Source organism: Natator depressus, chromosome 6 (assembly GCF_965152275.1).
Source record: "Natator depressus isolate rNatDep1 chromosome 6, rNatDep2.hap1, whole genome shotgun sequence".
NCBI lineage: Eukaryota > Metazoa > Chordata > Testudines > Cheloniidae > Natator > Natator depressus.
In genome coordinates this window covers 77,513,717-77,540,942 of record NC_134239.1, presented here as the reverse complement: position 1 = coordinate 77,540,942, position 27,226 = coordinate 77,513,717, and the positions used below count along the sequence as shown (strand labels likewise).

Sequence of the window (27,226 nt, the reverse complement as noted above, 5' to 3'; positions counted from 1 at the left end):
TCATGAGAAGTGCTCCTTCTCAGGAGGAAGGTGCATTGAAGATGATGAAAGGAACATGTCTGAACATGCAGGATCTTCAGGCTGCTAAACTTTTTTATTTCATACTTCTTTCTAAGGACTTCCGGTCTTCCTTCTGGACTATTCTTGAATTCTCATGTTTGAGCATTTTAGATGCAGTCGTGATAAAAAATAAATAGCTGAAATAGGCAGATCTTCCTTTTACAATTTCACCTTTAAAGTAGTACTGAGTGTCAGTGAATGCAATGAGTAATACTAAATGAGCATTATTGACTTATTTTGTTTTGGAGAATCCATCCTCAACATACAGGATTCTGAAGATTATCCACCTTCAAGATCACCATCATTTTCTATAGTTTCAGAGTTATCTGCCAATGATAGTGTTTCAGTCACATCACGTATGTCACATACTCACAGTATATCAGTATATACTACCAAAAAGAAAAAACAAAAATCTCCATCATCCAGAAACAACCACAAATAAGTTTGTGATAAGAACCAGCAGATTACAAAAAGAGGTAATTGATGAAAAAATTGCTTCGTTTGTTTCATGCAACAAACTCTCCTTTTCGTATGATTGAGAACCCACACTTCATTAACATGGTTCAGTCATTAAGACCAGGATACACTCCACCCAAGAGAGCAGATGTCGCAGGCAAATTGCTAGATAAAGTGTATGAAAGAGAAATTGACCAGTGTGCAAAAGGTCTAGAGGGTAAAATTGTTAACCTGAGTCTTGATGGGTGGAGCAATGTCCACAATGATCCTGTTGTATGTGCTTGTGTGACAAGAGAAGAAGGGAATGTCTTCCTTAAAGAAACAACTGATACATCAGAAAATGCACACACAGCAGGATACTTACAAGAAGTAGCAGTAAAAGCTATAACAAACTGTGAAAAAAAAATTCAAATGTCTAGTACGCAGCTTGGTCACAGACAATGCTGCAAATGTATCCAAGATGAGCAGAAATTATTTAGAAGAGAGTCCCAAGCTAATAACATACAGTTGCAGTGCTCATTTGATGCACCTCCTAGCCAAAGACTTCAGTCTTCCAGAAATAAAGGCTAATGTTATTGAAATTGCAAAATACTTCCGTAATAACCACTTTGCAGCAGATGCTCTGAAAAAAGTGAGAGGAACCAAGCTAACTTTGCCACAAGATATGCGACAGAACTCAGTAGTGGACTGTTTTGAGCATTATGTCAAGAACTGGCCTAATCTGATGACGTTTGTGAACAAAATCGAGAAAAATAGATGGCACTGTCACAGCCAAAGTTCTCAACCTTGGGCTTAAGAGAAATGTTGAACACATACTGAGTACCCTGAAGCCTATTTCTGCAGCCTTGAACAAAATGCAGGGAAACAGCTGTTTTATTGCTGACAGTGTTTAAATTTGGAAGGAACTGAGAGAGATCTTAAAAAGAGAAATATGCAATTACAGAGTTAAATTACAAGCATTAAAAAAACAAATGGGACATGCACTATCTCCAGCTCATTTTCTTGCAAATATTCTCAATACTCGGTACCAGGGTCAAACCTTAACTGCTGAAGAAGAGGAGTTGGCTATGACATGGACATCCAGCAGTCATCACTCCATAATGCCAACTATAATAAACTTCAGAGATAAGGGTGAACCATTCAGGAAATATATGTTTGCTGATGATGTTTTAAAGAACGTCACACCAGCGAACTGGTGCAAGTCACTTAAGCACTTGGATTCAGAGACTGTTGAAGTGATAATCTAATAATTTAACAGCAGTAGTTTCTTCTGCCAGTGTAGAAAGAATATGTTCGTCCTTTAGATTAACTCATTCCACACTGAAAAATTGTTTGGGACCTGAAAAAGCAAGAAAGCTTGTTTTTCTTTTCCAGATTATGAACAAATAGGAAAATGAAGGTGAAGACGACTGAGTTAGCTGCAGAAGCCAATATTTTAAATTTCTGATGTTGACCTGGCTGACATAGTCGATTTAATTTTGGGGTTTTTTTAAATCATTTAACTATTTTAGTTCAAAACAATTTTAACAAAAACAAACCTGGTTTTAAAAAACTTGAATGTTTAACTAAATTAAAAAATTCATATGCTTGTTTTGTTAAAATATTATGTTTGCTGTTGAAGAAAAAAATCCAGAATCCAAAACGTTGTTGTTTTAGTTTAAAAAAAAAAACAATTTAAATATCTGTCTGGTGATGTTCTCCTCCTAATATGGCATGGCAAGAAAATCCTCCCAATATTAATGATTAACCTGTTGAATTGGAGATAGTTCACCTCCCAATGACTTCATAAATATCTGCTTCAATTATCTTTGGTAAATGAAATAACCAAACAATCATTCATTTTCTGATATAGCTGTAAAACTAATCTGAAAAGTTTTCAAAATAAATCACTTTAAAAATGTATAGTGTGTATCTTCTAAAAATGAAACCTACATCTATCTCTGAGTTGTGAAGAATATGTATTACGGTTATAACAACCAACAAGAATGTACTATTATGTAGAAATCCATGATTAAATCGAGTCTTCCTGACTAGTGATTTAAATCATGATTTAAATCAATTTGATTTAAATCAAATCCACCCTGCAAGATTACAGTGTATAAGTAATTTCACAGGTATAAAATACCAGATACTAAAATACACTTTAATCTAGTGCAGAAAGGCACAGTAAGGACCAATTGCTGGAAGATGAACCAGACATTCAAATTAGAAATAAAGCAAATTTTTAACAGTGAGGATGATTAACAAAATACAAGGGCAGCGGTGGATTCTCCTGTCATCAAATTAAGATTGGATGGCTTTCTGCAAGATATGCTTTAGCCAAATACAAGTTATGCTTTACTCAAATACATGTTATTGGACTCAATAGAGAAGTAAGAGTGAAATTTAATGGCCTGTGATATACAGGAACTCAGACCAGCTGAGCTAAGGAACCATTCTGGCCTTAAACTCTAAGAATAAATCTATGAATATCTGGCAGTCCTGTGTATTAGCTTTTGTATGCATGGTCCACGATTTACACAAATAGTGAAAGTTTGCAGACATATTTGGGCCACTTAAGTTTTCACATAAGCAACTTTACAAAGATAGACAAGGTGGAGGAGGTAATACCTGTTACTGGACCAATTTCTGTTGGTGAGAGATACAAGTTTTTGAGCTACACAGAGCTCTTCTTCAGGTCTAGGAAATGTACCAAGTGTGACAGCTAAATACAACATCAAACAGATAGTTTGGCATAAATAGTTAACACATATTCTAAGGGACCATTCAAGATGAAGTGATGTGACTTGTCTCTCTAATATCCTGGGACTCATACAGCTACAACAACACTGCACGCTTACAAAGATAGTAACTAATGATGTAAATTTAAGTCAATGCAGTCTGAAACCAGTTTTAGTAAATGAATGAAAATAATATTACAAGATAATATGCAATCCTTGATAAGGCTGTAAAAAAGTAATGATTCAATGGCAGTGGTCATTCCCTAGTTAAGGTTTAAACCAGCATCCCATTACAAGTTTGATTATTTAAAAAAATAATCTACATTAAATTTTGCATGCAGCATCTCATCTCAAATTAGGGTTCAGCTGGCAAGTTCGGTAATGTTCAGAAAAGGAGTGTTCAAGTTCTGGTTTTTAGCATTTCACTTTTTAAAAATTGTCCTTTTTTTTTGGCTCTTCCTTTTACCAAGATGACTTCAACTTGAAACAACAAATCTGTCTTATTTTGAAGGCTTTGTAAATTAAAAGTGCCTTGTAATATTTTTTAGAGATGTTGTTGGGTGGGCGGGGGGAGGGATAGGAAGTTTACAAAGAGATATTTTATGTATATAAATAACTATGTCTAAAGTTTCATTATACATAGGGAAGATTTTCAAAAGCATTCAGTGTTGAAATAGCTTTGGGAGACTAGAAGAAAATGAGATGGGGTGGGAGAGTTCAGGAGAGGAAGTACACAGGTCCAGGAAGCAAATGGACTGAGGGTGAGGCAAGAATTCTGGCGAGCCAGAGAGTAAACGTTTGCAGTAGTCAATGTGAGGAAAGATTAGGGCAGGTGTTCACTGAGTGTTGGCAGTGAAAATACAGAGAAACAAAGGGATTTTGATGATGATGTACAGAAAATCATCAAGATAAAGCCAGAGTATCAATCTGGCAAGGAATGAGTAGTTAAAATGATATCAAGGTTGTGAGTCTAAGGGATTCAGAAATAATAAGGGGATAGTAAAAATAACCTACAGCAGCACACAAAGGAAGATGTTTGAGAATGTTTGGAATTGAAGACAGGGACTTTAGTTTTCATCAAATTGAGGTCAAATTAGCAGTGGAACACCCAGAAAGAAATGGTAGAAGGGAATTGGAAATGCTGTGAGCATGGAGGGACTAGACAGGTAGACTAGCTAGTGTGCCCTAATCACAAAGTTGAAGCTAGAGGATTAGAAATAGTCCAGACATGGGGGGAGGGGGGGAGAGAGAGAGAGAGAGAGAGAGAGGAGGAAGACAGAAGGGTGGAGAACAGAGCCCTGAAAGAAACTGATGGAGAATGAGGGAAAGCCTACAAAGGAGAGGCAGACAGATCAGATGAGAATCAGCAAAACACTTTGAAGTTTATGGATGAGAGTTTTTAAGAGGCAAGTGATCCTTGGTGTCAAGGTAGTCAACAAAGACAGTATGTCTGCTATCTCTGCAGAATAACTTTCTACAGAGAAGCCTACTGATAGAGAACTCCACTGTGCCCTCATTTCTTTCCCTTTGTGGCTTTAAATCACACCTGTAAAGCACCACTATCAAGCATGTTTTTATTGGTTATTTTCTACTCTATTTTGTTTATGGAGTTCAGTGCTGATGAAAAGTGCCAAGCTGATAAGCCCTGGAGACTGATGTCCACTTAACAGGCAAAGCAGCGGGAGCAGAAATGAAAACTTCCTCAAACTGCTCTGCCAATGTGCATCAGCCTTCATCTTAGACCACGTTTTGGTCTAAGATGTTTTGGTCTAAGAGGGTAATTTGCATATTTGCTGAGGTTGCCAACAAAGATGCCTATCAGAGCCAATTGTGGTGGGTTTTTTTGTGAGGGAAAATACTGTTCATCATTAGGGACTGAATTTATTAACACATTTTATTTAAATAATAGAGCTGAGTGAAATAGTCACAGCAAAATGCAGTATCTTTTCATTGAAATCTGCCTATCTGCAAGATCATAAAGTGGTTTTTTTTAAGTGAAGCATTTTCATAACATTTCAAAATGATTCTATGAAATTTCATTCAAAAATCTTTTTGCTGAACAAAATGTGACATGTTCAATATTATATTTTCAAACTTTGAGCTGAGTTTGGTAACACAATGTAAGTCACACGTTTTGGAGTCTGCTTTCCTGATTGGTTCAGCCAGTCCTCTGGGATCAGGTAAGTTAATCCAACTCATTTTGACTAACTGTCTCATTACACATCTAGCTGCATTCTGTGCTCCCTCTGTCACAACCCACGAAAAAACAAAAACAAAAAACAAAACAAAACAAAAACACACACACTGATACTTGCAGAGCTCAGAATGTGGGCTGCTTCCAGGATCAGCGTGGGAGACGAAAGCCACTTATTTTCACTTCCAGAGCTCCCCGCAAGGACTTGAGGGGGGCAGCGGTAGCCCAGTCTAGCAGTTCCAGAATCCCTGGAAAGATTGTTTAGCTAAAGACACCACAGAATGGAGTGGGAGGGCGCTATCCACTAGTCCTTCCCTCAAATGCAAGATAAGGGTGGAAGATCTTATGCAGAGACAAGGGACATGTGGCCTGGAGATGTCATCAGATAAACCTCCAAACAGAACATTTTGAGATTCCTCCATCATTAGATTTTCATTATATTCATTTTGCTATGCTGACAACTTTCTTTTTCAAATGTACATCTGCTCTGATAATTTGCATGTTTTCTTTTTATTTTATTGCCCTTTTAGTCAGTGTATAGGTCTGCAGAATCAATGTTTATATATAATGAGGGATCCGGTGGAAAACAAGGTGGATTACCAGCTCCCACACCATAACAACCAAAAGCAGCCACTATTAATCCCTCAGCCTCACAGCTATTTAAATTCTGATTTTAAAACCTGGAAATTTCCACTTCTGTTAGAAATATCTTGAACCTATTACTGCTACTATTATCATTATTATTTCTATCATGGTAATACCCTTTCGTACTAAAAGTTATACAAACACAAAAGAAGAAATGGCCCCTGCTTCAAAGAGATAGAATCAAAGAACTGGAAGGGACCTCAAGAGGTCATTTAAGTCCAGTCCCCTGTACTCAAGGCAGGACCTAAGTATTATCTAGACCATCCCTGACAGGTGTTTGTCCAACCTGCTCTGAAAAATCCCCAAACGATGGAGATTCCACCACCTCCCTAGGCAATTTATTCTTAACCTCCCTGACAGTTAGGAAGTTTTTCCTAATGTCCAACCTGAACCACCCTTGCTGCAATTTAAGCCCATTGCTTCTTGTCCTATCTGTCAAGGTTTCTCCCCCACTCTGAACTCTAGGGTACAGATGTGGGGACCTGCATGAAAACCTCCTAAGCTTACTTTTACCAGCTTAGGTTAAAACTTCCCCAAGGTACAAATTAATTTTATCCTTTGTCCTTGGAATATCCACTGTCACCACCAAACTCTAACTGGGTTTACTGGGAAAGGTAGTTTGGACACGTCTTTCCCCCCAAAATCCTCCCAACCCTTGCACCCCACTTCCTGGGAAAGGTTTGGTAAAAATCCTCACCAATTTGACTAGGTGACCACAGACCCAAACCCTTGGATCTGAGAACAATGAAAAAGCATTCAGTTTTCTTACAAGAAGATTTTTAATAGAAATCGAAGTAAAGGAATCACCTCTGTAAAATCAGGATGGTAGATACCTTACAGGGTAATTAGATTCAAAACATAGAGAATCCCTCTAGGTAAAACCTTAAGTTACAAAAAAGACACACAGACAGAAATAGTCATTCTATTCAGCACAATTCTTTTCTCAGCCATTTAAAGAAATCATAATCTAACGCATACCTAGCTAGATTACTTACTAAAAGTTCTAAGACTCCATTCCTGTTCTATCCCCGGCAAAAGCAGCATATAGACAGACACAGACCCTTTGTTTCTGTCCCTCCTCCCAGCTTTTAAAAGTATCTTGTCTCCTCACTGGTCATTTTGGTCAGGTGCCAGCGAGGTTACCTTTAGCTTCTTAACCCTTTACAGGTGAGAGGATTTTTCCTCTGGCCAGGAGGGATTTTAAAGGGGTTTACCCTTCTCTTTATATTTATGACATAAGCCCATTGCTTCTTGTCCTATCCTCAGAAGTTAAGAACAACAATTTTTCTCCCTCCTCCTTGTAACAACTTCTTATGTACTTGAAAAGTGTTATCATGTCCCCTCTCAGTCTTCTCTTCTCCAGACTAAACAAACCCAATTTTTTCAGTCTTCCCTCAGAGGTCATGTTTTTTAGACCTTTAATCATTTTTGTGGCTCTTCTCCGGACTTTCTCCAATTTGTCCAAATCTTTCCTGAAATGTGGCTCCCAGAACGGGACATAATACTCCAGCTGAGGCCAAATCAGCACGGAATACAGTGGAAGAATTACTTCTCGTGTCTTGCTTACTATACTCCTGCTAATACATCCCAAAATTATGTTTGCTTTTTTTTTGCAAAAGCATTACACTGTTGACTCATATTTAGCTTGTGATCCACTATGACCCCCAGATCCCTTTCCGCAGTACTCCTTCCTAGGCAGTCATTTCCCATTTTGTATGTGTGCAACTGATTGTTCCTTCCTAAGTGGGGTACTTTGCATTTCTCCTTATTAAATTTGACCCTATTTACTTCAGACCATTTCTCCAGTTTGTCCAGAAAATTTTGAATATTAATCCTATGTTCCAAAGTACTTGCAAGCCCTCCCAGCTTGGTATCATCCACAGACTTTGTAAGTGTACCCTCTATGCCATTATCTAAATCATTGATGAAGATATTGAACAGAACTGGACCCAGAACCGATCCCTGAGGGACCCTACTTGTTATGTCCTTCCAGCATGACTGTGAACCACTGATAACTACTCTCTGGGAATGATTTTCCAACCAGTTATGCACCCACCTTATAGTAGCTCCATCTAGGCTGTATTTCCCTAGTTTGTTTATGAGAAGGTCATGTGAGACAGTATCAAAAGCCTTACTAAAGTCAATATATACCACATCCACTGCTTCCCCCCATCCACAAGGCTTGTTACCCTGTCAAAGAAAGCTATCAGGTTGGTTTGACACAATTTGTTCTTGACAAATCCATGCTGACTGTTATTTATCACCTTATTATCTTCAAGGTGGTTGCAAATTGATTACTTAATTATTTGCTCCATTATCTTGCAAGGCCTTCATCTACAAGCTATTATATGTGAGCGTGACATCAGAGGGGCTCCCTGTGGAATCAGGAATCTACCTATATGGAACACCTTGCAAGATCAGGGTTGAAGACATGTGGAGGGCAGACAACAGTTAACAATACACTTGGCAGAATTAGATATTTCTTAAAATTTCAATGGATAAGATCTAAATTTTTAAACTTTTTTCTATTTTGATCTATTAAAATTTTTGTGGTTGTGCAAAATTATGTGTTTTAAGAATTTTTTAATTTTTAGTTATAGACATTTTCACAGTTGTGGGAAATTATGGAGGGGTCAGACAATAATTATTCAATGACAGTAGATGTTGAAATTCAAAAAGTTAAAGCTTTATAATCATTTAAACACTGTAAGAACCCACAGACTAAAACCCAGGTCTACAGAGCCTGGGGCAACTGGAATTCCCAATGTGTCACCAGGAGCCAGACAGAGGCACAGCCACAGAGCACTATGGAGTGTGTGCGCTGCAGGAAGTACCGATCAAGAGATCCAGAGTGATGGTACCCTGCAGCCTTCTTACTGGCCAAGTGCCTTATTTAGCCCCCAAGGGTAGCCCCAGGAAGTTGCCTTTGGCCTGCTGCAATGCCAGACTTTGCTTGATCTACTAATCTCCAGCCTCTGACTCAGACTCCAGCCTGACCGTGACCCTGATTCCTGCCTCCTGATTATAGCCTAATATTGTCTCTGATCTCCAGCCTCTGAATCCAGCCCTGACTTTTGTTTACAGAGCCTAGCTTTTGCGATTCCTCCAGCGACTACTGTTCCTGGTTGACAGACTTTAGTGCAGCTGTGACTGCCTATGCCACATGCCCTACAAACACACACTGATTTCCTTTCCCAGGCCTGAAGAAGAGCTCTGTGCAGCCCCAAAGCTTGTCTCTTCCAAAAACAGGAATTGGTCCAATAAAAGTTATTACTTAACCTACCTTGGCTCTCCTATCCTGGGTTACAAAATGGCTACAACAACACTGCAGAATCAAGACTGCCTGTGAAATCTCAGTTCACCTCTCCCGACCCTATGCAAATGCATTAAAGTTGCATGACTGCATACTATATTTTACACAGGACTGCTGCCCCATTCAGACCAGTTCTTGAGATGACTCGGGGTTGTGTGTGAAGGAAGCTCTTGTCTATAGGACCCCGACTCATTTGTTACAGAAGTTGGAAGGTGTACAGTGAATGAGGCAGAGGATTATTACAGAAAGAGAAAGGACATTTTCATCTCTATGGTCATGGAAGCCCGGATCCTACCCTTGCGTCTACCATAGAATTCCTATATGATGCTAGTCTTGTCACTTAAACCAAACTTTTCACAGAGGTAGATCAAAGCATATTAAGCATATTGTGCACAACAGCAGAGTACACATAGACAGTTACTGCACAGCAGGGACTAGTGCAAGGAAGATTTACACCGCAGCTGGTTGTGCACTAACTGTGTGTATAAACAATTCCTCTATCACCAGATTATTGCCTGATGGGCCAGGATGACCTCAAAAATGGGGAGAGAACACACACACACACACCCCAAAAAAGTAGCTGTACAGATACCCTTAACACCCCTTTTACTTTTAGTCCTAGATTATATAAATTCTGTATGTTCCAAGTTTCTCAAGTGTAAGTAAAACCTTTTTTTCTTTTCAGGAAACCAAAGTTCAAGTTACCTTTAAAGAGAGGCAAGGCCTAGCCCAGCCCATGCCTAAACACTCACTGGTTAAACATCTTCTTTTTCAAGGATCTGACAAGGGTCTCCACCCTGCTCCTAGGCTTCACTTTAGCTTTCCTGGGTTACTTGTCCACACTCCCATCTTCCACTACCTCACCTGTTAAGAAGCACATCACTTAAAATTTCTCTTCTCCTGCCCCCCTCTGAATAAACTGGGTCTGCCTCATATAGGTCCCAGACCTCTGCTAGTCCCAGCAGCCTCTAATGAGATTATATGGTTGATTGGAGCCAGCTGAACCACTTACAACTGCCTGGATTTTGATATTCTTGTCCCCCCATTCCGACCCCTCACCATGTGACAGTTCACTCTGTCACAGACTCGGTCTCCCATCTGTAGAAAGGGGATAATACTACCCCCTCATCTCTTAGGGGTGTGTGAAAATAAATTTATTAATACTTGTGAATCACTCAAATACAGTAGTCCTGAGTGACATAGAAATGCCCATGAGGAAATGAATTCTGTATTAAGAGTAGGATTTGAGTGGTGTATAGTAAATCAGGCATAGGTCGATGCACTGAACAATGAGAAAACAAAAGATTGAATAGCTGCTCGTCAAATTAGCACTTTCTGTACCATGCACTGAATGAGACATGGATCCTGTGGAAAAAATAATATGTGATCATATAATTAAAAACTATATCACAATGGTTCTTATGGGAGACTTCAATCACCCTGATATCTGCTGGGAGAGCAATACAGCGGTGCACAGACAATCCAGGAAAGTTTTGGAAAGGGTAGGGGACAATTTTTTGGTGCAAGTGCTGGAGGAACCAACTAGTGGCAAAGTTCTTCTTGACCTGCTGCTCACAAACCAGGAAGAATTAGTAGGGGAAGCAAAAGTGGATGGGAACCTGGGAGGCAGTGACCATGAAATGGTCGAGTTCAGGATCCTGACACAAAGAAGAAAGGAGAGCAGCAGAATACGGGACCCTGGACTTCAGAAAAACAGACTTTGACAACCTCAGGGAACCGATGGGCAGGATCCCCTAGGAGATTAACGTGAGGGGGAAAGGTGTCCAGGAGAGCTGGCTGTATTTTAAAGAATCCTTATTGAGGTTACAGGGACAAACCATCCTGATGTGTAGAAAGAATAGTAAAGATGGCAGGCGACCAGCGTGGCTTAACAATGAAATCCTTGGTGATCTTAAACACAAAAAAGAAGCTTACAAGAAGTGGAAGATTGGACAAATGACCAGGGAAGAGTATAAAAATATTGCTCGGGCATGCAGGTGTGAAATCAGGAAGGCCAAATCACACTTGGAGTTGCAGCAAGCAAGAGATGTTAAGAGTAACAAGAAGGGTTTCTTCAGGTATGTTAGCAACAAGAAGAAAGTCAAGGGAAGTGTGGGCCCCTTACTGAATGAGGGAGGCAACCTAGTGACAGAGGATGTGGAAAAAGCTAATGTACTCAATGCTTTTTTTGCCTCTGTCTTCACGAACAAGGTCAGCTCCCAGACTGCTGCACTAGGCAGCACAGCATGGAGAGGAGGTGACCAGCCCTCTGTGAAGAAAGAAGAGGTTCAGGACTATTTAGAAAAGCTGGACGAGCACAAGTCGATGGGGCCAGATGCGCTGCATCCTAGAGTGCTAAAGGAGTTGGCGGATGTGATTGCAGAGCCATTGGCCATTATCTCTGAAAAGTCATGGCGATTGGGGGAGGTCCGGACGACTGGAAAAAGCCTAATGTAGTGCCCATCTTTAAAAAAGGGAAGGAGGAGGATCCTGGGAACTACAGGCCAGTCAGCCTCACCTCAGTCCCTGGAAAAATCATGGAGCAGGTCCTCAAGGAATCAATTCTGAAGCACTTACATGAGAGGAAAGTGATCAGGAACAGTCAGCATGGATTCACCAAGGGCAAGATATGCCTGACTAATCTAATTGCCTTCTTTGACGAGATAACTGGCTCTGTGGATGAGGGAAAAGCAGTGGACGTGTTGTTCCTTGACTTTAGCAAAGCTTTTGACATGGTCTCCCACAGCATTTTTGCCAACAAGTTAAAGAAGTATGGGCTGAATGAATGGAATATAAGGTGGATAGAAAGCTGGCTAGATCGTTGGGCTCAATGGGTAGTGATCAACGGCTCCATGTCTAGTTGGCAGCTGGTATCAAGTGGCGTGCCCCAAGGGTCGGTTCTGGGGCCGGTTTTGTTCAATATCTTCATTAATGATCTGGAGGATGGTGTGGATTGCACCCTCAGCAAGTTTGCAGGTGACACTAAACTGGGAGGAGAGGTAGATACGCTGGAGGGTAGGGATAGGATACAGAGGGCCCTAGACAAATTAGAGGATTGGGCCAAAAGAAATCTCATGAGGTTCAACAAGGACAAGTGCAGAGTCCTGCAATTAGGACAGAAGAATTCCATGCACCGCTACAGACTAGGGACCTAGTGGCTAGGCAGCAGTTCTGCAGAAAAGGACCTCGGGGTTACAGTGGACAAGAAGCTGGATATGAGTCAACAGTGTGCCCTTGTTGCCAAGAAGGCCAATGGCATTTTGGGATGTATAAGTAGGGGCACTCCCAGCAGTTCAAGGGACATGATCATTCCCCTCTATTCGATATTGGTGAGGCATCATCTGGAGTATTGTGTCCAGTTTTGGGCCCCACATGACAAGAAGGATGTGGAAAAATTGGAAAACATCCAGCGGAGGGCAACAAAAATGATTAGGGGACTGGAACACATGACTTATGAGGAGAGGCTGAGGGAACTGGGATTGTTTAGTCTGCGGAAGAGAAGAATGAGGGGGGATTTGATAGCTGCTTTCAACTACCTGAAAGGGGGTTCCAAAGAGGATGGATCTAGACGGTTCTCAGTGGTAGAAGATGACAGGACAAGGAGTAATGGTCTCAAGTTGCAGTGGGGGAGGTTTCGGTTGGATATTAGGAAAAACTTTTTCAGTAGGAGGGTGGTGAAACACTGGAATGGGTTACCTAGGGAGGTGGTGGAATCTCCTTCCTTAGAAGTTTTTAAGGTCAGGCTTGACAAAGCCCTGGCTGGGATGATTTAGTTGGGGATTGGTCCTGCTTTGAGGAGGGGGTTGGACTAGATGACCTCCTGAGGTCCCTTCCAACCCTGATATTCTATGTTTCTATGATTCTACGAATGCATACACACAAGAGGGCTGAATTAAAGTTGAACAGGCAGCCTTAATTCAGGCATTTCCTAACTTCTGAGTGTTTGATTTTGCAACCTGACAGCCCCCCAACCTGAAGCAAATACTCACCATCAACTACTCACCACATAACAAAAACACTAAACCAGGAACCAATTTTGGTTTTGAATCTGAAGGTGAAAGGGAACTTGGGTGAAAGCAATCTTGAAAAGAAAAGAAAGGAAAGGAAGGAGTGACAAAATACATACAATGGAGTTTAAAAAAGCAGACTTTAACAAACTTAGAGAACTGATAGGTAAGGTCCTATGGGAAGAAAAATTTTAAGGAAAAAGGAGTTGAGGAGAGCTGGCAGCTTCTCATAGAGACATCAATAAAGATGTAACAGCAAACTATCCCAATGCAAAGGAACGACAGTTCACTGACAAACTTGGAGGACTTATCTAGTGGGATTTCACAAGGATATATGCTTGGTTCGGTATTATTCAGTATTTTCATTAATGACTTAGATCAGTGGTGGGCAACCTGCAGCCCATCAGGGTAATCTGCTGGCAGGCCGCCAGAGAGTTTATTTACATTTACACTGCCACCTGCAGGTCCCAGTGGCCACGGTTCACCGTTCCCGGCCAATGGGAACTGTGGGAGGCAGCGCGGGCCGCAGGGATGTTCTGACTGCCACTTCCTGCAGCTCTCATTGGCGGGGAATGGTGAACCACGGCCACTGGGAGCTGTGGGCGGCCGTGCAAATGTAAACTTACTGTCTGGCAGCCTGCCAGCAAATTACCCTGACGGGCTGCAGGTTGCCCACCACTGACTTAGATAATGAAGTGGTGAGTACACTTATAAAATTTGTGGATGACACCAAGATGAGAGGGATTGCTAACACTTTGCAGAACTGGATTAGAATTCAAAACAACTGACAAATTGGAGAATTGTTCTGAAATCAGCAAAATGAAATTCAATAGGTAAGTGCAAAGTACTTAGGAAGGAAAAATCAAATGCACAACTACAAAATTGTAAACTGGCTAAGCCATATCACTGCTGAAAAAGGATCTCAGGGTAATAGTGGATCACAAATTTAATATGAGTCAACAATGTGATACAGTGACAAAAAAGGCTGATATTCTGGGTTATATATTAACAGGAGTGTCGTATGGAAGACATGGGAGATAACTGTACTGCTCTCTTCGACATTGGTAAGGCTGAAGCTTGTGTACTGTCCAAATCTGGGAGCCACATTTTAAGAAAGATGTGGACAAATTGGACTGTGTCCAGAGGAGAGCAACAAAAATGATAAAAGGTTAGAAAACCTGAACTGTGAGGGAAGGTTAAAAAAAAAAAAAAAACCTGGACATCTTTAGTTTTGAGAAGGCTGAGGGGAGAGCTGGTAACAGTCTTCAAATATGTTAAGGGCTGTTATAAAGAGGACAGGGATCAACTGCTCTCCACGTCCACCAAAGGTAGGACAAGAAGTAATGGGCTTAATCTGCAGCAGAAGAGAGATAGCTATTAGAAAGAACTTGCTAACTATAAGGATACTTAAGCACTGGAATAGGCTTCCAAGGTAGGTTGTGGAATCTCCATGATTGGAGGTTTTTAAGAAGAGGTTGGACAAACACCTATCAGGGATAGTCTAGGTATACTTGGTCCTGCCTCAGGGAAGGGGGGGCTGCACAAGATGGCCTCTAGAGATCCCTTCCAGCCCTACATTTCTATGATTCTATGATAGTAAAAATCAAAAACGTTGTCAGAGAACTAAAGTGTAGATATAGGAACGAGACTACTTTGAGATTTTTTTTAATTGACATACTTTTTAAGTTACACACTTTCACAACAATTTTGCTTCCACTGTGGTATAAAAGGGAAAGAGGAGTTGTACAAATGGAATTGATGAAAAATTACACCCACAAAAAAGCAGCAATTACACTTAGCTCATGTAAGCACTGAACAGTTCTGAGACAGTGACATCTTTTGTTTCTAATGGCAATTTCCTAGTATACAGTTAGCACGTGGCCCTTCTCCTGCCTGGATGCTTCAAACGGAGAAAAACAGAGAGAGAGAGAGAGAATATTAGCGCGTGCACACACATACACACAAATATTTAATTCTCATCTATATTTAATTAGACTGAGAACCTTTAGAGCACATTTTAGCATTGCATTTTAAATAGCTGAGTTACAAACCCAAGAAAACTGTTTACTTTTGAGATCCTATCAGCCTGCAACTGCAATATGCTGACATACCATAAATCCAGTTAAATTGAAACCCAAAGTGAACAGTTAGCCTAACTAATTAGAAATCACTCACTAATGGATTAAACAGTCAATATTTTATTTTTAAACATATTTTCACATGTAAACTATTATATAAAATACAAATAATGTAGTTTGGCATTTGCAGAGCTTTTTAAATAGCTACAGGAATAGTTAGTACAAAATGAGTTTCAAGATATTCTTTAGAAAACAATTATTTATTCAATGTTATTTTCAAATTTAGTTTTCTTTTATGCAAAAGAAATACATTGTGCTAAATGAAATAATAAATACTGTGTTTAAATGTGCATATAGCAGGGTGGATAATTGAGTTTTTTAAAATAAAAATCAGATTTTTATATACATTGAATTTTTTGTTTTATTTAACATATAATACTTTTTCTTTTTAAAAATAAACCTGTTTCAAATGAAATCTGACTTCAATAAAAAACAAGTTAAACTTATTATAATTTAGTTGTATATGTGAAACATGTTTTGTTAAGAGAAGTTAATGAATCTAAAACATTTGGATTGCTTAAATTGTATATGCTGTTTTGTGTGTTTAATTAAATTCCAGTTACCATCCTAATGCAGCTCAACACAATCATGAGCAAAAAGTTAATTATCTAGTAAGTAAGGAATATACCATTTGCCACTTTCTAACATATTAAAATGTACAATTAATAAGAATCCAAAAATATTAAGCTATAAATGTATAGTTATAGTGTACTCTCCTAGGTAGCAAAAAGATGTACCAAATCTAGTTTTAAGGCTCTATATCTTTGTAAATCAACATGTTTTAATGGTTATATTAACCAATGAAAATGCACCATCCTTTAGAAAATAACTGACATGCAAAAGTTGATTTAAATCAATGATCTAAATTGAGGCTTTCCATGTGGTGATTTAAATTGCCTTGATTTAAATCAATCCACCTTGATATATACCTACCACAAAAAGTAGAATACCAAAAACCAAATCAATATTGAACTATTAGTTACTGAAAAGGTTAATTAGGATCTCTCCATACAATGACAAAATTATTATTTTGTTTCTTTGCACAAATCTGCTGAGGGCACAAAAGGCCTACCATATCAACATCAGAAGCTACACAGTCTTTGTCAGACAGACAACAGTCTGCAGCCAAACAAAAATGTATTTTGTGAAGAGATTTGGTTTCACATAAATGTCTCCTTCACCTTTGGGATTTACTACTCTAAATGCTCAAATAATTACAGAACAAACTTGCCTGCAGACACTTCTTTCAGGAAATCTTATTTATAAAGTGACCTCAACAAGGACTGATTGCTTAACTTTATAACCAAATTTAGCATAAGCAGGCAACTTGAGAATGAATAAAGGAAAATTATAGTGTAGTGACAAGATGCCAGTGAAGATCTACAAAACTGTTACATACCTATATGTATTTCTGTTCTCATACCAGGTACTGAAATTAAAAGTGTATTTGTTTGTCATTTTAAGAACAAATGTCTTAAAACGGTAAAATATGCCATCCATGAAAGATCACATTTTAAAACCCGTTTGGCACATTATATCAAAAAGTAATCAACTACTGTAATTTGATAAGTTTCACTCGGCTTTTAAAATTGAGAATCTACAATTACGCATGGCAAAATCTTTAGCAAAAAAGAAAAAAAAAAGACCTTGTGTACTGAAACTAGAGATAGACCTAGCCAACTGACCTGTTGTTACATAACTATTTATGTTTAAGGTAAATTTGAGTCCAAATATCTTCTAATATGGAAATACACTTGCTAAGTTGAGAGTGGGGAAGAGGAAGGGATGTTCCCCCCCCTATTTTTCTTGTAAAAAGAAGATTCAGAGTTGTGACTGGAGCCTAGAGTGAACTGATCCCTCTAAAGTCAACAGCAAAGTCCCCCTTCATTTCAACTGAGCCAGTATTTCACTATTGGAGTTTTATACTCCCCATACCACCATCAACACCTCAAATAGCCATTTTTTAAAAAAAGAATGGCATCTTGATAATATAAATGAGTTACAATGGCCAAAGAATAGTCTTTCTAGATAAGGCCTTGTCTACGTGATAAAGTTTTTTTCAGTATATCTTTATTTTCACAACACCAAACTGGTTAGCTACTTGCCAATAGCAACTGGGGATGACAAATGTAGGCCAGGCTTGACATAAGTAACTTGACATATGTAACTTGCCTCATTTCTTAGTGAGCCTGACCAGGGAAGTGAAGTAGTTGGAACAAGCAGTATGCTGGAGTCAGGATGACTGACTAAGACCAGCAGGAACATCCTAAAAAAGCCTAAATGTAAGATAAGAGGTCAGATTATGCATAAACAGCACATGGACAGAGCACGCTGTACAGGGGCTGGTTCCTCAAAATTAACCAACCCATTCATGAAGTGTATGATGCAATCAACAGATAAGAATAAGAGTTGACAGAAATGTATATAAGAAATCCATGGAAGTTTTGTTGCATGACTCTGGATTTGTAATGTATTCACCATCCACCCCCTATGGTTGATCAACTCAATGCAGTTTTGCAATGTGCCAGATAAAGGAAGTGATTAGACTGGGGTTAAAGTGAGTTTTTGGGGAACCGAGTGGTAGAGGTTTCGGGGAAACCCCAACATAGTAGTGCCGTAACTTAGACTCCATTCATCTGTAGCAGATAATGCATAGTTTATTATATGTGTAGTTTTACTGTCAAGGATCACAACCCAGCAGTTAAGCAATGGCATTGGAAAGGTTTAAATTTAAGGAGGCTTCCAAGGTACTGGAGGAGTGGGTTAGATCTAACTGAGGCCCTTAAGAACTCCCCGGAGAACAGGGTGACCAGACAGCAAGTGTGAAAAATCGGGACAGGGGGTGCCTATATAGGTGCCTATATAACAAAAAGCCCCAAATATCTGGACTGTCCCTATAAAATCGGGACATCTGGTCACCACACTGGGGAAATATTAGTGGCAGCCTGAAACTGGATTGAAAAGGAACTCCAACGAGTAGAGCTAAATAAAATTGTACATGAGGAAACGTTTTGTTGCAAAGACCCCCTGCATTTAAGTCTGATAAACTTGGGGTAGCTTTGCTGTATGCCAAATAAAGGAACTTAAGTAACAAGACTGAACTCAGTGAACAAGACTGAGTTTTGGGGGGAACCAAGTGGAAGAGGTCATGGGGAAACTGCAACAACAAACTTCCAGATTGTGATGGCACGCTCATTTCCACATTGAGGGGTGAGCTTTCCACAGATTTCCAGTGTAAGATATCACTATATGCAGTGTGATACCCCAACAGAAATAAATGCTGAAAACGTGGCTCTGTACTGCTGGGACAAAATATAGGAATATATAGACACACATTTTTCTAAATGGATTATAATTACACAGATGCAAATGACAGGTTTAGGTACCCAATTATATTAGAGCCAGATAATTAGAAATATACATGCAAAACTTGCACTTGCAATTAAATACTGGTGAAAAACTGTGTTCGTAACAGCGGCAGTTTGGTTGAGACATCTATAAAAATTTTCCCCTAAAATCCTGCTTCTGGTGCCATTGCAAAGCGAACAAAAGGTGATCAACTTCCCCCACCATTTGACTTTTTAAATATTTCTCTATGTTATATGTAGCATGCATAACTATCTCAAATTCTGCTAACACCACTGATTTCAGTGGGACTACTCATGGATTAAGCTACAACTAAACCTTAGTATGAGTTTCCAAATCAAGCCCCTACATTGTGAACTGTTCAGGGAAAGGACTGTTGCCAACTTATTATCCTTGTAAAGCACCAGCCAGCCCAGAGCAAAAATATTAAAAATTAACAGACTATTCTCCAATTCAGTGGCAACCATATAAACCTTGAGTTAATATGTGCTAAACCTCATAAGGAGTCTGTTGCAAAGCCAAGTATATAACTACAGCTGGTCAGGATATAGTTGGGAAAGGCAGTCTGTGGAAAATTTCAACTTTTTGACAAAAAGTCAAAAGTATTCCATGGAAAGCAGATACTTCTTGGGAAAAAATTCATTTAGTCAAAAACCCAATTTCCATCCAAAAACAGTTTTGAAGGAAAATTTTCAGTCAGTCCTGCTGAACTCAACTCCTTGCTTCCAATTCAGTGCCATAAACCCAAGAGAACATTATTCTTTTCTTGCAACTGTGCCTCATTCACTGTCCACCGTATGCAATGAATAAGGTATAGATCCTGCAAAAAAGTGGCATCCTATAATGTAATTAGAGACTGTTGGTAACATTTTCAAAAGCACCCAAGTGACGTAGGACCCTAAGTCCCATTGACTTTCCTAAATTCCGAAGTCACTTTTGAAAATGGGAGATAAATTCAATTATCACTTATGCACTAGTAAAAAGTTCACCCTCCATCGTAGGGTATAGTTCACCCTCTATCGTACACATGGGGTTGGATCAAGTTCCACAGACAACCTCACTTTTGGGCATTTCCTAGTTTTGGAGTGCTGCATTGCCATATTCTGTCCAATCTGGTGGCCACTTTCCCCCACAGGTGTTGTCAAGCATAACTATTTACCAGAATTCTCCCTCCCAATGAATCTCAGTATTTTGGATTACTTTCAACACAGTAGTCACCCTTATGGAATACAGTGTATGTTACTGCTGCATGACAGATGCAGACTAAAAATTCTAGATTGCCCATATCAGAACAGTAGCACTTCAGAGATGATGATTCTGTGGAAAAATGAGAAGGGCAGCACAGGCCACACAGAAACAGTTTCCTGTGCAGCCAAATCACCTATGAGGTAAAATCTGATTTTACAGGCATGGTACCAATATGCACATGATTAGTCAGGGTAAGGGTATCTTACAAGGGAAAGGAAAATGACTGCTACAATGAAAGGGTGGTGAAAGCTGAAAGAGCTGGGCCAAAGTCCTTGCCGTAGTCTACACTCAGGGTTTTATCATGGAGAATGGAAGACCACACAGCTGGAATAAAGCAGGATTAACAGGAATATGGGGTCTATAAACTTTCCTTTGCTCATGCTGTGATCCTTGCCTATTTGTATTAGTTTTTTATTTGGCTGATTAAACTCTTTAGCGACTTTGCTTACATTTCAGAACGGGTCCTTCAATGCTAAAGAGAACATTTTATATTTAATCAGTTTTCCCTTCTTGCTTTCCATTCATTCTTCATATATTTTTATATAAAAATAAACTACAAACTTAGATAGACAAGGGGACATCAGTAACTGATGTTGCCTCTTTAGAAAGGGTTGTATTTATGGGGAGGAATGTGTTTAAAAATATATATGTGAAATGAACCAGAACACTTATTTGAAAAGAGTACACTTGATGTGTATGATTATGAAAGAACTGTACTTTGCATTCATGAAACAGAACAAGCAAGGTTCAAGCAAGCACAAATTTGGAGATAAAAATCTAATATGCACAAAGAGTAGTGACTTTTTATGTTCCAAAAGGGACTGATATCGTAGCAGACAAAATTCATGGAGATCTTTATTTATTGCCAGGTTTCATTTCAGGATACATTCTTGCAAATGCTGAAACATGCAAGTAACTAAGTTTATTCATATAATTACTTGACTTCTCTGGTAAGTAGACAGTTCATTTCACATAAGTTACTGGCATGCATGTTTGCAAAAATCAGGCTCTTATTTGCCATTTCATTGTCCTCCTGCAATATATACAAAAGAAAGAATCATGGGAGAGAAACATACCTTAGACAAAAGTAGGCTGTCCTGTATATTTACAAAAAAAATCCAATTCCTCCCCCATACTTCTTTCAAAAAAATGTAGCTTTCAGAAAGAAAAAGAAATCATAGTGGTAAAGCTAAATCTCTATGTATCATAATATAAAACATTTTTAAAGTACAATAGTTCCCTGTCTATCATGCATTTGCAATTAATCATATAGGACTCTTTTTGTGTGGAATCAGTCAAGTCTTAGTTTCACTTAGGAGTACTACAAGTAAGTGAGCTAACTTACATATACTTAACTTCTTGTCCTAACAATGCAGAAAGAAAGAGAATAGAGGCAATGGATGTGGTTTAATTAGGCTGCAACTTTATTCACCTAACATATCTGGGAATACTCGGTGACACATTGTAGAGTGCAGGTTCTTTCTGTCATGCTGTCTAGAGTGGCTCACAAGCGAGGATACTGAACTCAGGCAGACTGTTAAGGAGCAGGGCACAAACTCCAAACTGGTTGTGAGTTCTATAATTATATTTCACCAATTGAGTAACAGGTGTAAATTCCTCGGTCATTATACAGCCTAAAAATGGAGTCACAGACAGCCCCTTTGGGCATTCCGCTCTATCTTGACAAATCCTCATGAAAAACTAAACTTAGAATCATAGAATATCAGGGTTGGAAGGGACCCCAGAAGGTCATCTAGTCCAACCCCCTGCTCGAAGCAGGACCAATTCCCAGTTAAATCATCCCAGCCAGGGCTTTGTCAAGCCTGACCTTAAAAACCTCTAAGGAAGGAGATTCTACCACCTCCCTAGGTAACGCATTCCAGTGTTTCACCACCCTCTTAGTGAAAAAGTTTTTCCTAATATCCAATCTAAACCTCCCCCATTGCAACTTGAGACCATTACTCCTCGTTCTGTCATCTGCTACCATTGAGAACAGTCTAGAGCCATCCTCTTTGGAACCCCCTTTCAGGTAGTTGAAAGCAGCTATCAAATCCCCCCTCATTCTTCTCTTCTGCAGACTAAACAATCCCAGCTCCCTCAGCCTCTCCTCATAAGTCATGTGCTCTAGACCCCTAATCATTTTTGTTGCCCTTCGCTGGACTCTCTCCAATTTATCCACATCCTTCTTGTAGTGTGGGGCCCAAAACTGGACACAGTACTCCAGATGAGGCCTCACCAGTGTCGAATAGAGGGGAACGATCACGTCCCTCGATCTGCTCGCTATGCCCCTACTTAAACATCCCAAAATGCCATTGGCCTTCTTGGCAACAAGGGCACACTGCTGACTCATATCCAGCTTCTCGTCCACTGTCACCCCTAGGTCCTTTTCCGCAGAACTGCTGCCAAGCCATTCGGTCCCTAGTCTGTAGCGGTGCATTGGATTCTTCCATCCTAAGTGCAGGACCCTGCACTTATCCTTATTGAACCTCATCAGATTTCTTTTGGCCCAATCCTCTAATTTGTCTAGGTCCTTCTGTATCCTATCCCTCCCCTCCAGCGTATCTACCACTCCTCCCAGTTTAGTATCATCCGCAAATTTGCTGAGAGTGCAATCCACACCATCCTCCAGATCATTTATGAAGATATTGAACAAAACCGGCCCCAGGACCGACCCCTGGGGCACTCCACTTGACACCGGCTGCCAACTAGACATGGAGCCATTGATCACTACCCGTTGAGCCTGACAATCTGGCCAGCTTTCTACCCACCTTATAGTGCATTCATCCAGCCCATACTTCCTTAACTTGCTGACAAGAATACTGTGGGAGACCGTGTCAAAAGCTTTGCTAAAGTCAAGAAACAATACATCCACTGCTTTCCCTTCATCCACAGAACCAGTAATCTCATCATAAAAGGCAATTAGATTAGTCAGGCATGACCTTCCCTTGGTGAATCCATGCTGACTGTTCCTGATCACTTTCCTCTCATGTAAGTGCTTCAGGATTGATTCTTTGAGGACCTGCTCCATGATTTTTCCAGGGACTGAGGTGAGGCTGACTGGCCTGTAGTTCCCAGGATCCTCCTTCTTCCCTTTTTTAAAGATTGGCACTACATTAGCCTTTTTCCAGTCATCCGGGACTTCCCCCTAAGTATCCTCTGAGAGCAAATTGGAAATTTCATAACTGAATAAAAACACTGCAAATTTTGAATTGAGCCTTTTACAACCAAATTGGCAATTCTGATCTGCACCACTGATTAGTTTAAAAAGTCATTCAATGGGGAAACAAAAAACAATACCAAGTGACTTATATAACTAACCGACACAATGCAGAGTTCAAATACTTGTAATTGTTTGCAAATAGTGACAAAGAATTATTCACTGAAGAAATTTACTAATAATTTTGATTGAGGAATAAATTCAAGAATTTCATAATTTGTTCATGGGCATTTCACAAAAAAACAGCCACACAAAATTCATCTCCATGCATTACTCACACAGTTTTCTCTCTGTTGGAAGTAATATCTGTTTCTAATAATATCAAACCTGTCAATGGTTCAACTGCTGGTGTGCTAAGACCACAGACTACCATGCTGACTAATATTGTCTCATTGTTTCCTTATACTCCCTCATAGTATGTGTGTATCCACCTGTTCTCTCTTGTCTTATACTTAGATTGGAAGCTCTTTGGGGCAGGGACCATATTTTCGTTCTGTGTTTGTGCAGCACCGAGCACAGTGGGGCTGTATTCCCAGACTGGGGCTCCTAGGCACTACAATAATAATAAATAATACTTAATAATAATATCTCCTCCCATCAAACTGCTGAATTCCTGATCTGTGATGTTAAATCCGCTCTATAGGAAATTACTTCAGCCTCATGAGTACAAGATTGTATTGAGCATAGAATTATAAGGAGAAGGAAGACTGTAAGGCAATAAACATTGGTTGCGCTCATTCAGTAACTGAAGATGGACATCTTTTGATCCTTTAAGCAGGCACTTGTGTCGCACTATTAGCAAACAATAGCCATTGGATCAGACTGCTACACAATTTCCCCCCCCTAAAACAACGCCCTTCATGTTTGTGGACTACCTGAACCAAGAATATATGTATATAGATCATAAAATATCACTTTTTTGTTTGACATACAGAGGTAGATCATAAAAGGATATAGTTATTTGAAGAATTCCACCCATTTTACTATTTAACTACACTTGAAAACCCTAGGCCTGGACCATCTTTTTTTCCCCTGTCTTTGTGCAGCAGCTACCACAGTGGGGTCCTGTATGGAAAGACAAATAAATTGTATAATTTCATTGATTTTAGTGGGGTTACTCTTCATCTGCTATTGTGTGAGATGAAAATCAAGCCCAAAGGACTTACAGTATACTAACAGTTCCATTACTGTCACAGGAAAATTGATAGATTCTGTATGCATGCAATTATTTTTCATCACTTTTCTATGAAACAATGTCACTCATCTTCATATCTGCACATTCGATTTTATCAATTTAGAATCTTGCTATGCAATAGCTGCACTTTCTTGGATAATAACAAACAACAACAGTAATCACTAGAAAATGCCAGTTTTATAGGTAAATGTAATCAGAGTTCTTGAAAAATCCACTTCTCTATTCTCCATTTCTGGGTGAACTGGAGCTTGAGTCCTACATCATCAACTTCTGGTAACTCAAGTTTTCATTTAAAAAAATTAAATGCCTACCCGATATGGATGTGAAGATACCATTGCACCTGCAATGGTGTCTTCCTTGAATCTATAGACCTATCTCCAGTGCCTCCGCTCCTCCCCCAGCTTTCCCAAATAGCTGCAGAGCAAAGTGAAGACTCCAGCTGGCTGTATAGTCATTAGGTAAACATAAGCAATAATGAAACTAACAAAAATCATATGCCTTAATTGGGGTGGGAGCAAGTTCATTCTCTCCTCCAGCAACCAGAGCAAAGAATGAGGTTCAAATTTATCGCATACCTGACCAAAGCAGAGGCTGGCCAAAACACAGAGGCCCCAGTCTGGGCCCAATGATAGCACGTTAGTAACCCAGCATCTTCCCCTCTCCCTGAAGCAAGTACTGTTGTTGGGTTTTTCATCAGGCCATTCCCTGTAGATATCACTGTACTAGTCCCTGACTCTCCTCTCCTTTCAGGTATTTCTAATAGAATCATTTAGAATACATATTGTATCTTCGTGTTCTGATGAAGAACTAGAATGATGTTAATTATGAAAGCAATAATCAATCTTGGTTTCTCCTTGGTCAATATTTACCTCAAGTCAAAAATCTTGATGCTCACCTCAACAGAAATCATTAGCAGCTTAATTGATTACAGTAAGTAATTACAGTAACAGGTAACAATATGAACAGTCAAACAATTAATGTAGATACACAGATTGTCTCTCTTATTATCCTTTGGCTTAAGCAACTCAGATGTAAGTGCTTATAGTATCCTCTTTTCTTGATGGCTGCTATTCTACAAGACTTGTATCTGCACTGTACTCAGTATAGCTTTAAGTTCCTGGTAGTTCATACATTTTCAGCAAAATAACACAAACAGAATTGTGTGACTAACTGGGGGGAAAGCTTTCAACTTCATATTCCTTGGCTTTCTGTGACATCATGTACTCTTAGAGCTGGAAACACCACAATTTTCTACCAGTTACAATGAGAAACAGTGACAGACCATGATTTGCAGTTTGTATTCTCCTATAAAGTGCTACCCTGTCTGGATTATGTTTTACGATCACTGTAGCTGAAATAAAATAACGCTATTTGGCAATTACTAAAATGACAGCAATGTTCCAACTCCTAAAAGAAAGACTTCAGCTAAAGTAGTAGAAAAACAATATAGCATACAGACAACTTTCTTGAAGAATCAGATTTTCCTCTTCTTTGGGAGCTCATTTCCTTACGGCATCTAGGACAAGGATTTATTATTTGTACTGATTTCAAGACTATACTATACCATTTTAGTGGGGAAAAACTAACTTTACACTCCCAATTTGTGTGTGTGTGTGTGTGTGTGTGTGTGTGTGTGTGACAGAGATTCTTTCATCCTTGATTTACTTAAATGATTTCTGTCACCATATTCTTGCATCATTTGTGGCTGGTTGTATAGAAAATGTATTCAAGGGACAGTTCACATTAATTCTGGATTTTATCTACTGGTGTGAAGAAAGTTTAATCATATTAAACATTTTATTGTTGGTAATACTCCTGGTATATAGCAGCGGCACCACACCTAATCTACATCTTCTCTTCTTCTATTTGATGAGGTCCATAACATAAGCCACTCATTTTAATTACAAGACAAGATGGCTAACTCCCCATCTCCTTTCCAAAATGCTGCTTTTTAAGCCGTATGATTCACTGGTGTCGTGGGATAAACAGGATTTTTCTAGTCTTGTCCCAGTGGTCTAAGACATTTGCACAAGGATGAAAAAGGAAGCTGCCTAAATTTTAGTTCTCTGTCCTGATTTTCTTGAACAAATAGGAAAGGGTAATCAGTGATGAGGTAGCTTCATCTAGCAAAAGAAGGTCTCTTCAGTCTCAATAAGGGTTCTTTTTTCTACCCAACTGTGAAGAAATTAAGAACCCACTAGATGTTGCCAATCATGGTATTGGTATGCACCCCAAGGAGATACCTACAAGTAACAAATGAAACTTCAGTAAGGAATTTTCAGTCTCTCATATAGGACAGATAAATTATAATATAAAACCTGAAGGCAAAACTGAAGACTTTTTTTTTTATTTTCCATATTTAGGATAGTAGAGGAGGTATGGCTTACAACATCACAGCAATTCTGTAGTTAATGTTGCAGACAGTACACCCTTCAAATCCTCTCTATGTTTTGGGGGGCTTTTTTTTTTTTTTTTTTTACACATTTACACACACACAGAATATATACCATATAAAGAAAGGGTCAACTGGTTGCTTCCTCCATCACAGATTAAAAGCAAGACAACACTGTGCAAGGAAATCTGTGATCAAAAAATAATAATCATAACACAGAAACAGGCTCTATTTCTATATCATGTTAAATGGAGTATGAAAGTTCAGAATAACTT

General features: G+C 39.3%; 1 protein-coding gene across 2 annotated transcripts in view; it reads right to left on the bottom strand.

The window, feature by feature from the left end:
• Window positions 1–27,226, bottom strand: part of DPH6 (diphthamine biosynthesis 6) — a 366,355-nt gene that overhangs the window by 277,249 nt on the left and 61,880 nt on the right. The gene's annotated exons all lie outside the window — the stretch shown is intronic.